The following is a 20,570-nucleotide window of genomic DNA, read 5'->3' as shown; positions in this document are numbered from 1 at the left end:
CAATTTCCATGTTTCTTCCTTTGTTGAAACTGCTTTTTCTACTAAAAGGCACTCAAGGCAGCTTAATCCCAGGTAATTGAGGTGTTTGTTAAGTGCTTACTATGTGCCAAACACTGTGCTGGGGTAGATACAAGATAATCAGGTCCCACATGGGGCTCACAATCTAAGTAGGTATTTGAATCCCCATTTTTTAAAGGTGGGACCTGAGGCACAGAGACGTTAAGTGACTTGCTCAAGGTTACACAGCAGAAAAGTGGCAGAGCTACGATTAGAACCCACAGCTTCTGACTCCCGGGCCCAGGCTGTTTCCACTTCTAGACCACGCTGCTTCCCATGTGCATACATTATCTACGTCTTAAGCAAATACAAATTTATAGAACACTTAAGCTCACTGTGGGCAGTAAACTTGTCTACCCTAATTCTGTTATATTGTTCTATTGTACTCCCCCAAGTGCTTAGTACAGTGCTCTGCACACAGTAAGTGTTCAATGAATAGGGATGTCTGTTCCAGATTGTCCCAGACAGTTTGTCGTTCACCTCCCCGGATCATACGATTTCTCCAGATCTCATCTCTGTCTCACATACTGTAATTGTATTCAGGTTTCTGGCATTCTACCTTTTTTGTGATAGCCAAGCGTTCAATACAGAACAGAAAAATGGAGAGGTTTGGGAAGAATTATGCCACTGAGGGCGCAGTCCGGCAAAATGGGAATGGTGGTCAAGGAAGCTAAGTCTAATGAGATACTTTTGTCTGTAGGGATGACAGAGATGCCCATCATATTCCAAGCTGATGCTACGTGTGCCTGTCCTCCTCAACTTAGCCCTTGGGTCAGGAAACTGAGACTCAGTGCACATCATGTGTCTATCCCCAGCAGTTAGCATAGTGCTTAGCACAGAATATGTACCCAGTAAGTACCATGAGTAACGGTTATGAAGGTTGGAGCCCTGGCCGGGTGGTTGGGTGGGGGGGTAGGGAGGTTGTGCTAATATTTTGAGCAATCAGTGGTATTAATTGAGCACTTTCTGTGTGCAGAGCAATGTTGTGAGCACTTGGGAGAATATAATGGAGTTGTTAAACATGTACCCTGCCCACACAGAGCATACAGTCTAGACGAGGGAGACAGACGATTATCAACCAACCAATAGTACTAATTGAGTTCTTACAGTGTGCAGACACTATACGAAGCTTCTTTGGGAGGGAAAAAAATCAGAGTGTGTAGAAACCCTCCCTGCCTAAAAGGAGCTAAAAGGAGCCTAAAAGGAGCTTACACTCTAAATGAATTACAGATGAGGGAAATAGCAATGTAAGGGAATGTACGGAGAGTGCATAATGTGCCGTAGGACTGAGGGGGGATAAATGTCAAATGTTTAGGGGTACAGTTCTGAGTCCCTAAACATCACTCCTTGTGGGCAGGGAATGTGTCTACCATCTCTGTTGTACTCTCCCCATAGCTTAGTTCAGTGCTCTGCACCCAGTAAGCACTCAAATATCTAGACTGTAAGCTCTTTTTGGGCAGGGAATGTGTCTGCTAAATCTGTCATACTCTCCCAAGCACTTAGTACAGTGCTCTGCACATCGTAAGTGTTCGATAAATACCAATGACTGATTGATAGCAGGCAAGTAGGGGAAATGAGGGCTTAGGGAAAGTATCTTGGAGGAGATGATAGCAATAGTAATAATTACGGTACTTGTTAAGTGCTTACTTTGTGCCAGGCACTGTGCCAAGCGCTGCGGTGGATACAAGCAAATCGGATTGGACACAGTCTCTTGTGCCATGTGGGACTCACAGTCTCAATACCCATTTTATAGATGAGGGAACCTAGGCACAGAGAAGTTAAGTGACTTGCCCAAGGTCATACAGCAGACAAGGGCAGAGCAGGGATTAGAACCCATGACCTTCTGACTCTCAGGCCTGGACTCTATCCACTCTGCCATGCTCTTCTCTAAGCATGCATAGAAGGGCTTTGAAAGTGGGGAGAGAGGTGGCCAAGCAGATATGAATCAATCCTCAATGGTATTTATCAAGCACTTACTGGGAGCAGAACAATGTACTAAGCACTTGGGAGAGTGCAATATGACAGAGTTGGTAGACACGTTCCCTGCCCACAACAACCTTACAGTCTAGAGGAAGGCCAGAGCGGGGATGCAAGCAAGGGGTCTTAGTACCATTGGAGAGTTTCTCCCTGTGGCAGTGTCCTGGGGTCTGAAAGAAAATGTGTCCTTCTGTTTCAAATCAAGAAGACTTGTGCCAATTCTTCCAGACCCTTAGCACTTAAAGGCTTTTGTGTGCAAACAATAGTTCTCTTTCAGGTGGATCAAAAGGGCCCAGCTGTTAAGCCCTATTGAAAGTGCATCAAATCCCCCTTGGCCTGAGCTTCGGACCTTTCTGTGAAGTTGGGCGATAACCGTCTGGAACGAATGATCCTCTGGAATTTTGCGGTCTTGTGTTTGATGCGATGATGACCCCTCTCTCTACCTGGTGATTTTCTGGTGACTCTTCATTTGTGCCTTTCTTGGGAGACCTAAACACTGAAACATTTTGTTGTACTCACACTTTAGACTGAACAGAGAAATTCCACTTTTTTCCTGAAGAAGGCGAAGCTCAGTCAATCCATCACTGGTATTTATTGAGTGCTTACTGTGTGCAGAGTGCTACACTGAGCACTTGGGCGAATGCAATAGAGTACATAGGCACTATCCCTGTCCTCAAGGCGCTTACAATACTGAGGGGAAAGCTAGAGATCTTTTAATTACAAGCCTATATCTTACCTCCTGCATTCTAATAATAATAATAATTATTATTATTATGGTATTTGTTAAGCACTATGTGCGAGGTACCGTTCTAAGCACTAGGGTGGATACAGGCATACTGGGTTGGACACAGTCCCTGTTCCACATGGGGCTCACAGTCTCAATCGTCATTTTACAGATGAGGTAACTCAGGCCCAGAGAAGTGAAGTGATTTGCCCAAGGTCACACAGCACACAAGTGGTGCAGCCGCTATTCCATGGTGGTGGCGGTGGCAGCGGCGGCGGTGGCGGTGGTGATGGTATTTGCTGCATGCAGAACACTGAATTAAACACTGGAAAAAAATACACAGGTGAAAGATAGAGAGAATTCCTGGTCCTCTAGGGGCTCCCAACCTAAAAATAAAGTGTGGAAGCATTAGGTGACACACAGTAGGAAAGATGAAATAAACAGAAAATATCATAAAATACAACATAAGAGCACAGAGTCCAACAAGTCCAGTGGTTCAGGGGACACAAATGGGCCTTCTAAAATTCGTGGAGTTTGTGTGTTGCCATCGCTTAAATCCCCCTTGACTCGGCAGGCTTAGCGCATGATGGGAGCGGAGGCCTTGGGCATTGTGATGAGGTAGTCTCTCCTAAAGCCCAGTGGAGAGAGAAATGGTAACAGGCCGTGGCTGACTGCACACAGAGATGTGTATTGTGATGTTCTTTAGCGGCAATCACCCATCTTTCTGGGGTTACTATAGTCAGAGGGCAGATACAAAGGGCTGGGGGTTGGGGGCTATTCATGTCTTTGGATGCCTCGTCCCCTACCATTGCTCTCTTTTTTCTTCTTCTTAATAAGAATAATAATAATAATTGTGGTATCTGTTGAGTGCTTACTACATGTCAGGCACAGTACCAAGCGCTGGGGTAGATGCAAAGTAATTGCATTGGACACAGTCCCGTTCCCACATTGGGCTCACAGTCTTAATCCCCGTTTCACAGATGAGGTAACTGAGGCACAGAGAAGTAAAATGACTTACCCAAGGTCACACAGCAGACACGTGGCAGAGCTGGTATTAAAACCCAGGTTCTTCTGATTCCAAAGGCTTGGGCTCTATCCACTAGGCCACCCTGCTTCTTCAGTGGGGTTGGCCGGGGAATGAAGCAGTTATCTAGCACTAGGGTCACCATGTAAAGCAGAACTTGGACGGATCTAAAAGAGAATAGAGCAGGCTGGCAAACCACAGCAGAGGGGTATAATGGCTGTCGGAGGGAGAGAGTCCATTTGAGGGGAAGTGGTTTGAGGGAACTTTCCCACCACACACAGGAAGTCAGGGAGAATTAGCATCATCAGCAGAACAGAGGAGAAGACAGATTTGCCAATGGGTAGTTCCCAACTATAAATAAATCAGCTCTCTAGTATTTCTAAAACATGCAACGACTTGTTCGCTTCTTAGAAAAGACTCACAACAGCTGTGTGGCATAGTTTTGGTCCAGTTGGGGCCAGCAGAAGGCCAACGGGCCCTGGAATGTAGCTGGAAAGAGGTGGCACAGACGTGCCTGCTTGTGGCCCCTAGGAATGGGAGCCGATCAACCAATCAATCGTATTTATTGAGTGCTTACTGCATGCAGAAGACTTAGGAGAGTAATAATAATGACCATGATGGTATTTGTTAGGCACTTACTACATGCCAAGCACTGTTCTAAGTGCTGGGGTAGATACAAGGTAATCAGGTTGTCGCACGTGGAACTCACAGTCTTAATCCCTGTTTTACAGATGAGGTAACTGAGGCACAGAGAAGTTAAGTGACTGGCCCAAAGTCACACAGCTGATAAATGACAGAGCTGGGATTAGAACCCACGACCTCTGACTCCCAAGCCCATGCTCTTACCAGTAAGCCATGCATGCTGCTTCTCCAATATATTGTACAATATAACAGAGTTGGTGGACATATTCCCTGCCCACAATGAGTTTACAATCTAGAGGGGGCGATAGACATTTATAAATTAATGAAATTATGGGTATGGATATAAGTGCTGTGGGACTGAAGGAGGGGGGAGTAAAGGCAGCAAATCCAAGTGCCAGGATGATGCAGATGAGAGTCGGAGAAGAGGAAATGAGGGCTTAGTCAGGGAAGGCCTCTTGAAGGAGATGTGCCATCAGTAAGGCTTTGAAGGCGAAGAGAGTCATTGTCAGTCAAGAGACCAGGGTTCTAATCCACTCGCGCTGTTCGACCTTGAACAAGTTGCTTAGCTTCTCTGTACCTCAATTTCCTCATCTGTCCAAATTCATTCAATCGTATTTACTGAGCACTTACTATGTGCAGAGCACTGTACTAAGCGCTTGGGAAGTATAATTTGGCAACATATAGAGATGGTCCCTATCCAACAGTGGGCTCACAGTTTAGAAGGGGGAAACAGACAACAAAACAAAACATATTAATAAAATAAAATAAATAGAATAAATATGTACAAGTAAAATAGAGTATTAAATATGTACAAACATAGACATATATACATATATGCTGGTGCTGTGGGGAGGGGAAGGAGGTAAGGCAGGGTGATGGGGAGGGGGAGGAGGGGGAGAGGGAGGAGGGGGCTCAGTCTGGGAAGGTCTCCTGGAGGAGGTGAGCTCTTAGTAGGGCTTTGAAAGGAGGAAGAGAGCTACCTTGGCGGATGTGCGGAGGGAGAGCATTCCAGGCCGGGGGGGAGGACTTGGGCCAGGGGTCGATGGCGGGACGGGCGAGAACGAGGCACAGTGAGGAGGTTAGCGGCAGAGGAGCGGAGGGTGCAGGCTGGGCTGTAGAAGGAAAGAAGGGAGGTGGGGTAAGAGGGGACGAGGTGATGGAGAGCCTTGAAGCCGAGAGTGAGGAGTTTTTGCCTGATGCATAGTCTGATTGGTAGCCACTGGAGATTTTTGAGGAGGGGAGTGACATAGAGCGTTTCTGCACAAAGACGATCCGGGCAGCAGCATGAAGTAGAGTGAAGTGGGGAGAGATAGGAGGATGGGAGATCAGAGAGGAGGCTGATGCAGTAATCCAGTATGGAGATTAAGTACCCATTCTTCCTCCACATCGGATTGCAAGTCCCATGTTATAGTAATAATAATTGTGGTATCAAGTGCTTACAATATTCTAGGCACTGTAGTAAGCCCTGGGGGAACACAACCAAATCAGGCTGGCCACAGTTCCTATCCCACATGGGGCTCACAGTCTTAATCCCCATTTTACAGATAAGGGAACTGAGGTCCAGAGAAGTGAAGTGACTTGCCCAAGGTCACCCAGACTAGTGGCAGAGCCAGGATTAGAACCCAGGTCCTTCTGACTCCCAGGCCTGTGCTCTATCCACTAGACTGTCCAATCTACTTGTACTGAATTAACCTTACCACTTAATACAGTATTTGGGACATAGCATTTCACAAACATCACCATTATTATTATTATTATATGAGGAATCTTCTCATAATCAATCATATTTATTGAGCACTTACTATTTGCAGAGCCCTGTACTAAGCGTTTGGGAGGGTACTATAAAACAGAGTTGGTATACATGTTCCCTTTCCAAAATGAGCTTCCCAAAGGATTCACTGAGAAAGTACTTCCGGCTGCCACCTCTATCTTTAGATGACTAATAAACCATATTACTGATCTATCAATCTGTAGTAAACTGTAGTTTGTACTCTCCCAAGTGCTTAGTCCAGTGCCCTGTTCACAATAAGCATTCAAATCCCATTGATTGATAAATTAAATAGTATTTATTGAGCAATTAGTCTTTGCAGAGCACTGCTCTAAGCCTTGGGAGTGAACAAGATTTGGTAAACACAATCCCTTTCCTATAAAGACCTAACATTCCAGCAGGGAAAAAAGATGCTGAAATTAAAAAAAAAAAAGTTAGGGGGAATCAACAGAGTTTAACAAAATGTACCTAAGTGCTACCGAAGTGCTTAGATGGAAGTGCTTAGGTGGAAGTGCTGAAGTTGGGGACGGTAGGGTGGGGAGATGAGAGATGAATCAGGGAAGGCCTCCTGGAGGAGATTTGATTTCAGAAGGGCCTTTGGAAGTGGGAAGTATAGTGGGTCACTGGATGTGAAGGGGGAGGGAGAAGTGTAAGCTCCCCTCTAGACTGTAAACTCGTAGTGGGCAGGGAACCTGTTTGTTGTTGTGTCATATTCTCCCAAGCACTTAGTACAGTGCTCTGCACACAGTGCTCAATAAATGTGATTGAATGAATAAATGAGAATCAGGTCCAAGAATAGGGTAATTGGAAAGGAGCAAAGTGTGTGAGCTAGGATACGGGGGATACAAGCAAATTGAATTGGACACAGTCTCTGTCACATGTGGGGCTCAATTCCCATTTTACAGATAACTGAGGCCCAGAAAAGTAAAGTGACTTACCCAAGGTCACACAGCAGACAAATGGCAGAGTGGGGATTAGAACCCATGCCCTTCTGATTCCTTGGCCCATGCTCTATCCACTACGCTATACTGCTTCTCACCATCTCTGTCCTCAAGGAGCTGACATTCTAGTGAGGGAGACAGATGTTAAAATAAATTACAGATAGGGGTAGCAGCAGAGATTAAGGATATATGTGTCATAATATGTGTCCTGGCTTCAAACACAGAACCCTCACCTTTGCCTCTAGATATCCCCCTCTAGACTGTAAGCTCATTGTGGGCAGGGGACATGTCTTTTTACTATTATATTGCATTCTATTAAGTGCTTAGTACAGTGCTTTGCACACAGTAAATGGTCAATAAATATGATTGAATGAATTGGTTGAAGGCCTGAACTTTTCTCACACACACACGTGTGAGAGAGAGTGAACATGTGAAATGGTGAACAGCAGATGGCCAGCTAACAAAAAGCAGATGCCACCCAGATTCTGGACTGAAAGCGGGAGGCTGAGCTGAATTGGACCTTCCTGGATCATCGGGTCTCTGACTTCTCCAGTGGATGACTCTTGAACCCGAGAATCCCTAGATAAGGAGGGACCGGTTAACACCGAACCCTCAAACGTCAGAGACGGCAGCCATTCTGGAAACCGTTTTCACATCCGCGACTCTCAGAATCGCTCACTCCCTCTCCCCTGCTTTGAGCTTTCTTCATTATTCTGCGGCCTCCCCATCAATTTTCAGAACGAAAGGCTTCTTCCCCAAATGAGAACCAGACCCGTGGTTGGGCTTGGGACTCAGAAACATCTTACCATTTGAAGCCGAGGGAAGTTGCCCTTTTAAGGCCAAGCCGGAGGCGAGTTGCCTCATGATCGCCTGACCCTGACTGGAAAGGCCAAAGGTCACAGTGTCTATGCCTGGCTGCACGTAGTGACTTCTCAGGCTGACAACCATTCATTCATTCAATCAATCACATTGATTGAGCACTTACTGTGTGCAAAGCACTGTACCAAACACTTGGGAGAGTACAATACAACAGGCACATTTCCTGCCCATGATGAGCTCACAGTCTCGGTACTCCAATTTGTCTGGATACTCAGGAGGGTCTGCCGCTTTTCTGGAGGTTCAGTCAGTCACTCAAAAGCGGAACCGTGTGTAAGCTCCGTGCCTGGCATCTTCCTGATCTCCCGTGATGTTGGAGGGAGCTGAAGCTTCCTTGTTCTCTTTGCTCTGCCCACAGTGTACCTCCCTTCCTCCTGCTTCTCCCTGCTCCAGTCCTTACTTCACTCTGCTGCCTGGATCATTCTTCTACAAAAAAGTTCCATCCACGTCTCCCCGCTCCTCAGGTACCTCCAGTGGTTGCCCATCCACCTCTGCATCAAATAGAAACCCCTTACCATCCTTACCTTACCCCTTTGCCCCATCCTATCTTACCTCACTGAATTCCTCCTCCTCCTCCTACTACTACTAATAATAATGGCATTTATTAAGCACTTACTATGTGCAAAGCACTGTTCTAAGTGCTGGGGAGTTTACAAGGTGATCAGGTTGTCCCACGTGGGGTTCACAGTCTTAATCCCCATTTTACAGATGAGGTACCTGAGGCACAGAGAAGTTAAGTGACTTGCCCAAAGTCACACAGCTGACAAGTGGCGGAGCCAGGATTTGAACCAATGACCTCTGATTCCAAAGCCCGGGCTCTTTCCACTGAGCCACGCTGCTTCCCCAACTGCTACAACCCTTACCTCACTATTCTCCCACACACTTCACTCTTCTAACTCCAAACTACTCACTGTACCTCAGTTTCATCAATCTCACCACCGAACCCCCACCCACGTCTTCCCTCTGGCCTGAAGTCCTGCACCATCACATCGAGCCAACTGCCACTCTCCCCAACTTCAAAGCCCCACTGAAATCACATCTCTTCTAAGAGGCCTTTCCTAAGTCCTCATCTTCCCTACCCACCATCACCTATGCACTTGGATCTCTATCCTTTAAGGATTTGATATTCACCCACCCTCAGCCCCACAGCTGCTTATTCTAATCAGGGAATGTGTCTGCTAATTCTGCTGTAGAGTACTCTCCCAAGTGCTTAGTACAGAGCTCTGGACAAAGTAAGCACTCGGTGAATACCATCAATTGATCAATTCCTTCTTCCGGACATGGGCCGCGCCATCTCAGCAGTCTGGAGATTCACAGCTGAGTCATTCTTCTGGCCAGCAAGCCCAGGAGCGAAGTTCTTGGTGGCCTATTGCATTTTTCAACAGAAGCAGAGTTCCTGGCAGAGATGAGGCTATTGCGGTGATGTCAGAGCACAAGACAGACTGTCTCCGATATCCCATTCACTTCCGTTCTAGATTGGCTCATGGAGGGACGAGGCTACAGGGCATTGCTGCAGTATTTTCCATAGTCTGGGCTTCCAGCTTTATGCTCCTTCAGGATTGCTTCCCTTCCTTCCTTGAGGTCCTGGCAGACGATGGGAAAGAACTTAGTGTCATCAGGGAGAACCAGATCGTCTTTGATGATTTGGGATGCACCTTGGAAAGAGCACGGGACTGGGTGTAAGAGGACCTGGGTTCTAAACCCACATGACTGCAAGCGCTATGTGGGACAGGAACTGTGTCCAACCCGGTTATCTTGTATCTATCCCAGCACTGTTCTAAGCACATAGTAAGTGCTTAGCAAATACCACTTGTCTGCTGTGTGGCCTTTGGTGAGTCACTTCTCTGGGCCTCAGTTTCCTCACCTGTGAAATGTAAGAGGAAAGATGTCCACTTCCTTTTGCGTTACCCTTGCATTTGGATATGCTCCCTTCATTCACCTCGTCCTCAGCCCCAAAGAACTTATGGACATATCCTTAATTTATTGATTTGTATTATTGTCTGTCTCCCGTTCTGGACTGTAAACTTGTGGGCAGAGAATATGTCTACCAACTCTGTTTTATTGTTAAATTGTAGTCTCTCAAGCGCTTAATATAATGCTCTGCACACAGTAAGTGCTCAATAAATATGATTGATTGATTGGGATTAATACTGTGACCCCCATGTTGCATAGGGACTGTGTCCAGCTTGATAATCTTTTATCTACTCCGGAGGTTAATACATTCTCCGGCACATAGCATATACCATTGAAAACAAACAAACAAAAAATTTAACCTCCCAAGATCATTGTCCATAAAAAGGTTTTCAAGAATTCAACAACTATGTTTCCCTGTCCACAAGGAGTTTACAGTCTAGTGAGAGGAAGGGAATGAAACCCTTCTTTGCCTCCAAGGCTTACCTTGAGGACAGAGGTGACTTACACATAATTTGACCTCCCTACAAATGCCACAATAGAGGGAAGGGCATGCATTTGTGAAGGGACAGAAAGTCAATGTTTGCTTTTCCAATTTTTGCCTCTCCTGTGGCTTGCAAGCTGGAATGATCCCAGATGTGGCTTCCCTTGGCTCTCCAGGGGAAGAATCGGCACCCAGAGGGAGAATCAATAAATCAATCGATGCCATTTATTGAGCACTCACCATGTGTAGAGCACTAGAGGAAGCGCTTGGGAAAGTACCCTACAACAAAGTCGGTAGGTGCGATCCCTGCCCACCATGAGCTTATAGTCTTCAAGAAGATGCTGAGAATTCCCCCCTCATGACTTTCTGGGCAGGAAGTTGCTTGCCCGCTTGGCCCCTTTGAGTCAGAAAGGAATCAAGGGGGAGTCAAGATGGTGGTCCCATCTCCCCACCTCTAGATTGTAAGCTCATTGCGGGCAGGGAATGTGTCTATTGTTGTATTATACTCTCCCGAGCACTTAGTTCAGTGGTCTGCACATAGTAATGTTCAATGAATATGATTGAATGAATGATTGAATTCCTTGGCCTCTGGTAGCAGGATGTGGCTTCATAGCAGGAAACAGTGGGGTCTCCATCGTAATAAAAATAATAACTGTGGTATTAGTCAAGCGCTTACTACGTGCCAGGCACTGTACTAAGCATTGGGTAGATACAAGTTAATTGGGCTCGCAGTCTTAATCTCCATTTTACAGATGAAGTAACTAAGAGATAGAGAAGTGAAGTAACTTGACTAAGGTCACACAGCAGACATGTGGCTGAGTGGGATTAGAACCCAGGTCCTTCCGACTCTCAGGCCTGTGCTCTATCCATTAGAACTAGAACTGCTCTTCTCCCCACCCCTGACCTCGGCAACCATTCAAAAAGCAGCAGCAGAGACCAGGATGGTCACTGAAGCCAGCAGAGAATCACAACATTCAGCCCTCAGTGGGCACTGGACACCATTCCCAAAGGGTCTGGCAGAAGCTGGCTGCACACCGAGAGGGTACATATATGGATGGGGGACATCAGGTGTCCCTCTCTGACAGGTCCGTGTCGAGCTACACTCTCAGAAGAGGCCCCCTCCCCAATGTGCTGAAGGAAATGAGCCACATTCCCCATGAGAGCTAGGTCCAGGGTGGAAGTTGGAACACAGGGAGAGGAGGGAGGAAGTGAGAAGCAGCATTGCCTAGTGGATAGAGTCCGGGCCTTGAAGTCAGAAAGACCTGGGTCCTAATCCCAACTCCACCCCTTGTCTGCTATGTGTGACCTTGGGCAAGTTACTTCACTTTTCTGTACCTCAGTTACCTAATCGGTCATTGAAGTTGCCCTGACTTGCTCCCTTTGTTCACCCCCCCCCCCCCCAGCCCCACAGCACTTATGTCCACATCTGTCATTTATTTCTTTTTATTAATGTCTGGCTCCCCCTTTCTAGACTGTAAACTCATTGTGGGCAGGGAAAGATTCTGTTTATTGTTGAATGGTACTCTCCCAAGCGCTTAATATAGTGCTCTGCAAACAATAAGCAGTCAATAAATAAGATTGAATGAATCAATCAATCAATTAATGGTATTTATTGAGTGCTTACTGTGTACAGAGCACTGTATTAAGTGCTTGGGAAAGTACAGAATTAGCAGACACGTTTCCTGCCCATAATGAGTTTACAGCCTCTGCAAAATGAGGAATAGGACTGTGAGCCCCATGTGGGACATGGACCATGTCCAAACTGATGTTTGTATCTATCCCAATGCTCAGAAGAGTGCCTGGCACACAGAAAGAGTTTAACAAATACCACACTAAAAAATATAGCCAGAAACCAAGGTTAGCATTGCCACTCAGATACCCTCTCTCCCCGCTTCTCTCTTCTGTGAGAGAAACTCTAAGGTCAAATTTATGTCAGGCTTGAGCTAAAGTGAGCTGAAGTAAAGGAGCAGAGGTGGTTCTAGAATGGTGCTAAACTATTTTTAGTTCTATTACCATGAGTCACTTTGCAGGCACCCAACAATATCCTGGGTGGATACGAGAAGGAAAGGAGTTCACGGATTGTAGCAATTATCTAATTGGAAAGTAGGTATATAAATGACTTCAAGGAGCTGTAGATTGTTATGTGAATGGGTGTGGGCATTACAATAATAATGTTGTTATTTGTTAAGGGCTTACTATGTGCCAAGCACTGTTCTTAGCACTGGAGTAGATACAAGGTATCAGGTTGTCCCATGTGGGGCTCACAGTCTTCATCCCCATTTTACAGATGAGGTAACTGAGGCCCAGAGAAGTTAAGTGACTTGCCCAAGGTCACACAGCTGACAAGTGGTGGAGCTGGGATTAGAACCCACAACCTCCGACTCCCAAGCCTAGGCTCTTGCCACTAAGCCACGCTGGGGTGCTTTGACTTAATAGCAATTGGACTCAATAACAATCCTCTTGAAAATGAATAGAAGAAAAAAAGTTATTTCAGCAAACACACCCCCTGATTAGTTAAAAAGAAAATAAAAAGGAGGGCGGGTAGTGGAGGAAAAGAAAACCGCCTTCCTTTTCTATTTAATCCCCAGCTGTGGCTAATAAAATCACTCATTGAGAATTAGTTTCTCTCTACAACCCTGGGAGGAGATGGACTTTTGACTGTAAAAACAGAAGTTGGCATGTGTTATTAGTCAATGAACGCTTGATGGGTGGGAGAGTATTTGCTTAAATCACTGCCTGATAATACCACGGAAAGTTTGGGGGATTAGGCCTGCTCTTCTCTGAATCTGGATTAGAAAGTCATGAAGGGCCTGGGCTGCTGCTGAGGGGAGATTCAGTCAGCCAGTTTGCAAAGCTGACATTAAGAAATAGCTATATTTTATAGTTGGTTATCCTTTATTTCTATTCCTATATGTTTACTTTCCCCTGTGAGCCCCTTATGTCTGATCTGAATAGCATGAATTTACCCCAGTGTTTGGGAGGGGGCTTGGCACATAGTAAGCACTTAATGACTATGGCAATTATTATTATTATTATTATTATTATTATTACTATCCCGGCTTTTTATTCAGAGTAAGAACATAATGCATTCCACCACTGACTTTCTTCTGGTCATTTCATTGATTAATTATGGTACTTGTTAAGCGCTATGTGCGAGCACTCTTCTAAGCGCTGGGGTAATTACAAATTGATCAGGTTTGATACAGGCCCCATTCCACATGGGGCTCACACTCTTAATCCCCATTTTACAGATGAAGTAACTGAGACACAGAGAAGTGAAATGATTTACCCAGCATCACACAGCAGACATGTGGCAGAGTTGGGATTAGAACGTAGGTCCTTCCAACTCCCAGGCCTGTGCTCTATTCATTAGGGCATGCTGCTTCTGGTGACTTCCATATGTTTGATTTAGGTGTCCAGATTAAATCTGATAGATCTCTAAGGTTAGACTGTAAACCTGAAATGGGTAGGGAGCACACCTACCAATTCTATTATACTGTACTCTCCCAAGCACTTAGTACAGTGCTCTGGACACAGTAAGTGCTCAATCAATACCATCGATGGATTGATTGGGCTACGTGAATGTGGTACATGATGTGATTTAGAAATAATTCACTCTCCTAGGGGCTCTCACCTCTCCTTTACTGATTTTGAAGGCCACACCTGGATGAATTGTTAGGTCAAAAAGCCAGGAAGGGAGTCTATAATTTGGAGAGCTGGTGTTAAGAAAAAGGACACTGGGGAAACTGCAGACTTGATTCTGCTTTTGGCCTGAATGTGGACTCATTCTATCACAGAATCTGGGGTTTCTTCATCTAGCAAGGGGGCAGGGCCATGGCTGTTTCCTGCCTTCCACAATGCTGAACCAAAGAGAATTTCCTCTTGCTCACAGAAAATGGGGCTATGATAATAATAATAGTAATAATACTTATAGTGCTTACTATATGCCAAGCACCTGTCCAACAGATTTGCTTGTATCTACCACTGGCTTTAGTACAGTGCCTGTCCCATAGTAAGCACTTAACAAATACCATAACATGCTTAAACACTGCTACAGGATAATCAGGTCCAACACCATCTCTGACCCACATGGGTCTCACAGTCTAAAGGGGAGGGAGAACAGGAAACCTATTCCCGTTTTCCCAGAGAAGTTAAGTGACTTGCCTGAGGTCACACAGCAGACAAGTAGCAGAGCTGGAATTAGAACTCAGGTCCTCTGACTCCCAGGCCTATGCTCTTTCATTAGCCCACAGTGTTGAATTCCTCTTAGTCTAGAGGGGTCTTCCCACCTTTGCAATCAGAACAAATGATTTCCCAAGTCTTCCCAATCCACTCTGAGGCATCAGGGTAATATCTTTGCTTACTTTAACTCGATTATCTTGTATCTAATGCAGTGTTTACAACAGTGCTTAACTCATAGTCAGCAGTTAACAAATGCCATAATTATCATTATTATTCTAAAATGGAAATAGTGTTCCTCCATTATCACTGACTATGCCCCTGCCAGGCTTGAAACAGTGACGGGAAAGCAGCAAAGTCTCGTGGATAGAGCACAGATCCAGAAGCCAGAAGGATCTGGGTTCTAATCCTAGCTCCGCCTCTGTCTGCTGTGTTACTTAATTTCTCTGTGCCTCAGGTACCTCATTTGTAGAATGGGATTCAATACCTGTTCTCCCGCCTACTTAGAATGTGAGGCCCATGTGGGACCTGATTATTTTGTATCTACCCAAGGGCTTAGTACAGTGCTTGACACATAGTAAATGCTTAAAAAATACTATAATTTATTATTAATACCACAATTATTACAAGTGAGGTAACTGAGTCACAGAGAAGTTAAGTGATTTGCCCAAGTCACACAATAAACAAGTGGTAGAGCTGGGATTAGAACCCAGGTCCTTTGGACTACCAGTCCCATGCTTGATCCACTAGGTCAGGATTCATTTCTTCATTCAATCATATTTATTGAGTGATTACTGGGTGCAGAGACTGTACTAAGCACTTGAAAAGTACAATTCGGCAACAGATAGAGACAATCCCTACCCAACAACATGCTCACAGTCTACAAGCGGGAGATGGACAACAAAACAAAACGTGCTTCTCTACCATGTATCAAGCACTGTTCTAAGCACTGGAGCAACTACAAGTTAATTAGACTAATAGAGTGCCTTGGACACAGTAAGTGTTCAGTAAACACCACTGATTGATTGACTGGATGATGGACAACAGGATATCCAAACAGCTGGTCCATGGAGATCTGAAACAGGGTGGACAGAGAAAAGTGTTTTAAATCAATGAATCAATCAACCAATAGTATTTATCGAGCACTTACTGGGTGCAGAGCACTGAAGTAAGAATTTGGGAGAGTACAATGAAAGAGTTGTTAGACACCTTCCAAAACCTCAGACAATGTGGTAAAATAGTGGGCAGATGAGAGAAAGACACAGAATACAGGTCAAACTGGAATTCAGCAAATTAGAAATGGGGAAGGATGATCAAGACACCAAGAGAGTCTAGATAAGCAGTCAGTCAGTCAATCACATTTATTGAGCGCTTGCTGTATGCAGAGCACTGTACTAAGCGCTTGGGTGTGGCCCAGTGGATAGAACACAGGCCTGAGAATCAGAAGGACCTGGGATCTAATCCCAGCTCTACCACTTGTCTGCTGTGTGATCTTGGGAAAGTCACTTCACCTCTCTGTGCCTCAGTTACTTCAGCTGTAAAATGGGGATTAAGATTGTGAGCCCCATGTGGGACAGGGACTGTGTCCAACCTGATTAGCCTGTACCTATCCCAGTGCTTACCCCTCTCAGGATGGCACCTGGAGAGTTTCCAGTACTCTACCAATCTCGGCTACAGGAGGGAGAGTCAAGCAGAGGCCTGCCCATTCCATTCCTAGCTCGGGCAGTGGCTAGCAAGTGGAAGGCAATCTGCTACAAGTCAAAACTCACCCACACTGGGCAGCAGCAGCATGGGAGAGAGTTAAGGGTGGAGACTCGAGTTTACTGTGTGGAAGAAGGCGATGGTAAAGCACTTCCATATTTTGACTGAGAAAACTCTATGGATCCGCTACCAGAATGATTGCAGATGGAAGTGGGGCGTTGTGGGAGAGATGTGTCCGTGGAGTCACTATGGGTTGGAGATGACTCAACAGCATACGACAAGGCAAGACCCCATTACTTAGAATAGTTCCTGGCACGTAGTAAGCACTTAACAAATGCCACTATTATCATTATTATTTTAGTGGGGCATACAGTGAGGAGGCTGTTAAGATTGATGTGGCTGTGATAGATAATCCCTCGCGCATTGTTATTAGGTAACAATTGGCTTTTGCTACACTGTTGCATTGTTAATCACGGCCCTGATGCCCTCTCACTTCCCCACCTTTTTTTTTCAGGGTATTTGCTAAGCACTTACTATATGCCAGTCCCTGTACTAAGAATTGGAGTAGATACAAGCTAATAAGGTTGGACACAGTCCCTGTCCCACATGGGGCTCACCGTCTTAATCCCCATTCAACAAATGAGGGAAATGAGGCACAGAGAAGTGAAGTGACATTCCCAAAGTCACACAGCAGACAAGTAGTGGAGCCGGAATTAGAACCCAGGTCCTTCTGATTCCCAGGGCCATGCTATATCCTCTAGGCCACGCTGCTTTCGCCATCAGTGCAACTGTCCTCCAACTGGATGCCAGCTCTGAAATTAAAGTGACTCCGTAGATCTCTGTTTATCGGCCGAATATTTGGATGAAATGATAATTGTGTGGAGAGTCAGACAAGCAGGCACGTGCATTAGAAGTTGAGGTCTTGAAAGGATCACCTTGAAAGAATCAAGATGCTGAATCTTTGACTTGGCCCTGTTTCTGCCTTTGTCTGGTGTTTGTGAAATATGGTAGTAGTTATCCTGCCATGGTGATCTCAGCTCACTGATGGGCCTGAGTGGAGGAATGGGATTTGATCAGGATTTATATTTCCCCCCACAAGACATCCTCCTACGCTCACATCCACATCCCCTCCTTCTTTGGCATTGTCTGCAATCTTTATTCTGCTTCAGAAAGAGACAGGACTGAGGACGATTCTTCCTTTAGATACAGCTTGTCATTAGCTAGGTCTTTCTGCCTTTCAAAGAATTCTAGTAATAAAAAGTAGGTGGTTTTGTGTCTATTTCTATCCATCATGGTACTGTAACCCCTCACAAAGATGAAGTGACATAATTTGGTTCATATTTTGACCCCAGAGGATCCGGGGCAGTGAGAACGAGGGGATCTTCAGGTTAAGGTTTGACGCACCGCTCTCCCCACTGGCTCCCTATTCATTCATTCAATTGTATTTATTGAGTGCTTACTGTGTGCAGAGCACTGTACTAAGCGCTTGGGAAGTACAAGTCGGTAACATATAGAGACGGTCCCTACCCAACAACGGGCTCACAGTCTAGTGGGGGAGACAGACAACAAAACAAAACATCAGTGGTATTTATTGTATGCCTACTATATGCGGAGGACTGTACTAAGCGCTTGTGAGAGGAGTATAATACAACAGAGTTGGTAGACACATTCCTTGCCCACAACGAGTTTATAGCCTAGAGGGGGAAGAGAGACATTTATACAAATTTTTTTTCATGGTATTTATTAAGCACTTACTAAGTGCCAGGCACAGTTTTAAGCACTGGAATAGACACAAGGTGATCAGTTGGGGCCCAGTCCCTGTCCCACAGGGGGCTCACAGTCTTAATCTCCATTTAACAGATGCGGTAACTGAGGCCTGGAGAAGTGAAGCCGGCTTGCCCAAGATCACACAGCAGAGAAGCACCAGAGCCTGGTCCTTCTGCCTCCCGGGCCCTTGCTCTATCCATTAGGCCATGCTGCTTCTCAATGTGACCTTGATTTGTTCAATTGTATTTATTGTGTAGCGCACCTTTATGAGACTACACTCCAAGTCACCTCCCACCCCCTCCCATGCACACACAGACACACACGTATGTCTCTTTGCATCAGACAAGACATCTTAGCAATTAGTTTCAAATCTGTCCACCACCTGGCCTCATTCTCCTTATCCACTCTCTTCCCCTTCTACTTTCCAGGTTGCTCTGTTCCTCCCAAGCCGACCTTCTAGCTGTACCTTGGCCCTGCCACTTACCTGCTGTGTGACCTTAGGCAAGTCACTTCACTTTTCTGTGTCTCAGTTACCTCATCTGTTAAATGAGTATTAAAACCGGGAGCCCCCTGTGGGACATAGACTGTGTCCAATCTTATTAGTTTATAGCTACCCCAGTGCTTAGTACAGTGCCTGCCACATAATAAGCACTAACAAGTACCATTACAAAAAAAGCTCCCTGGGAAACGTGTCTTAAGGTCCAGCTGATGAAAATACATCCTGTTTTTTTTTGTTGTTTGTTTGTTTTACCTTCCTTAATCATTTCTTCCCCTAGTCTGATTTGACTTTCCAATCTTCCATCTCAAGGGAGAATTGTCCTGGTCAGGACTTCCCATTAGACCTTTTCAGAATGATAAAAGTGAAAAAAAATCACATTACAAATGCCTGCTTTTTCACAGTGGCATCTAGTCTGTTTTCCTTCCTGTTTGCTGAGAAGTTGACATTGTCCCTGGCCTCCCCTTTTAGGTTTGGGACACGTTTGGGACGTTATCTTTTAGGGTTCCTGCTAATCGCTTCTCTTTTCCCACTCTAGCTCGTTTCACGTTGTCTCCTCCCAAGTGTGCTATTTCTTTTGTAGTCTTCTTTACTGACCTGATCTAATTTTGACCATTGGTAACTCTCTCATTTATTCTTAAGACTGCTGAAGATTTTTGTGTTTAGCTGATTTGGCATCTTGTTAATCTTGTCCCTACTAAATAGATACAGAATTGTTCTGTTTCCTGCCACCCTGTGGCTTCCTGTTGCTTAAATAAATATAAAAACAAAACCGACACCAAACCTTTTTAAGAGATTCCTTTATTTTGAGGGTGGTAGGAGAGGGAGGGGAAGCGGAGAATTGCTGTAAAAAGGAGACAATGGTGGCCATCCATGCTCCAATTAAATAAGATTAACAATGATAATAATTAATAATGATCATCCACTTTTTTAATGTTATTTGTTGAAGGCTTACTATGTGCCAGGCATAAGTACTGGGGTAGATACATAATCAAGTCGGTCATTGTTCACGTCCCAAATGGGGCTCATAGTCTTAATCCCCATTTTACAGATGAGGGAACTGAGGGACCAAGAAGTGAAGTGATTTGACCAAAGCCACGCAGCAGACAAAGAAGTGGAGCTGGGATTAGAACCCAGATCCTTCTGACTCTCAAGCCTGGGCTCTATCCACTGCTTCTGCATCTGCAAGGTTACCGAACATGGAGGAGAGGGATAAAGCTTTGAACAGGGGTAAGGTAAGAAAAGAAGATGCCTGGGTATGGGGTGAGGCAGGCCCGAGGCCAGGTGGAATTAGCTTTTCCTAGGCCAGCCGGGCCAACACGACTATTTTAGTTCTGCCAAAATAAAAGTCAATGGCGCTATCGCGGAGCCTTTTGGGGCTGGTGATTTTGGAAATGGCACAGTGACTCGTGTTGGAATCCAGTGGGTATGCAAGTTGGCATATGGGCGAGATGGATTGGAGCAGGAGGTTAGCAGAGTTGAGCAGTGAATGTTAAACACCTAAAGAAACCTCTTGGCTTGAAATCAGCTTGGCCTTGGCTCACTATCTCCCCCAAGCTTCCCTCCAAGAGACAAGGACTGATTCTGGGAGCTACCTCAGATATGTGAATCTGCCCCTCCAGGATCCCCACTCCCGCTGTGATATCCAGCCCTCAGGAAACCCGTTTGGTCTAAAGTCATTCTGGAAGGAGTGTAATCTAGTGGAAAGAGCACGGGCCTGGGAGTCAGAGGAGCTGGGTTCTGATACCGTCTCTGCCGCTTGCCTGCTGTGTGACCTTGGTCAAGTCGTCTTAACTTTTCTGTGCCTCTCTTTCCTCATCTGTAAAATGGGGATTGAATACCTGTTCTCCCTCCCACTTAGAGTGTGAGCACTCTTTGGGACAGGACTGAGTTCGATCTGAATGCACTCTAACTACCCCAGTGCTTAGTACAATACTTTGTACAGTCTGGGCAAGGAATGCGTCTGTCAACTCTGCTGAAGTGCCCTCTTCCAAGTGCTTAGTACAGTGCTCTACAATCATTC

At 45.4% G+C, this 20,570-nt stretch overlaps 1 non-coding gene across 1 annotated transcript; it reads left to right on the top strand.

Moving 5' to 3' along the window:
• The first annotated feature begins 16,204 nt into the window (after positions 1 to 16,204).
• LOC119924856 lies at positions 16,205 to 16,342 on the top strand. Its single transcript, XR_005449540.1, has one exon. It is a non-coding gene; the product is annotated as a small nucleolar RNA SNORA7 (small nucleolar RNA).
• Positions 16,343 to 20,570: the final 4,228 nt, after the last annotated feature.

This window comes from Tachyglossus aculeatus, chromosome 2 (assembly GCF_015852505.1).
Source record: "Tachyglossus aculeatus isolate mTacAcu1 chromosome 2, mTacAcu1.pri, whole genome shotgun sequence".
Taxonomy (NCBI): domain Eukaryota; kingdom Metazoa; phylum Chordata; class Mammalia; order Monotremata; family Tachyglossidae; genus Tachyglossus; species Tachyglossus aculeatus.
This window is presented reverse-complemented; position numbering and strand designations above follow the sequence as displayed.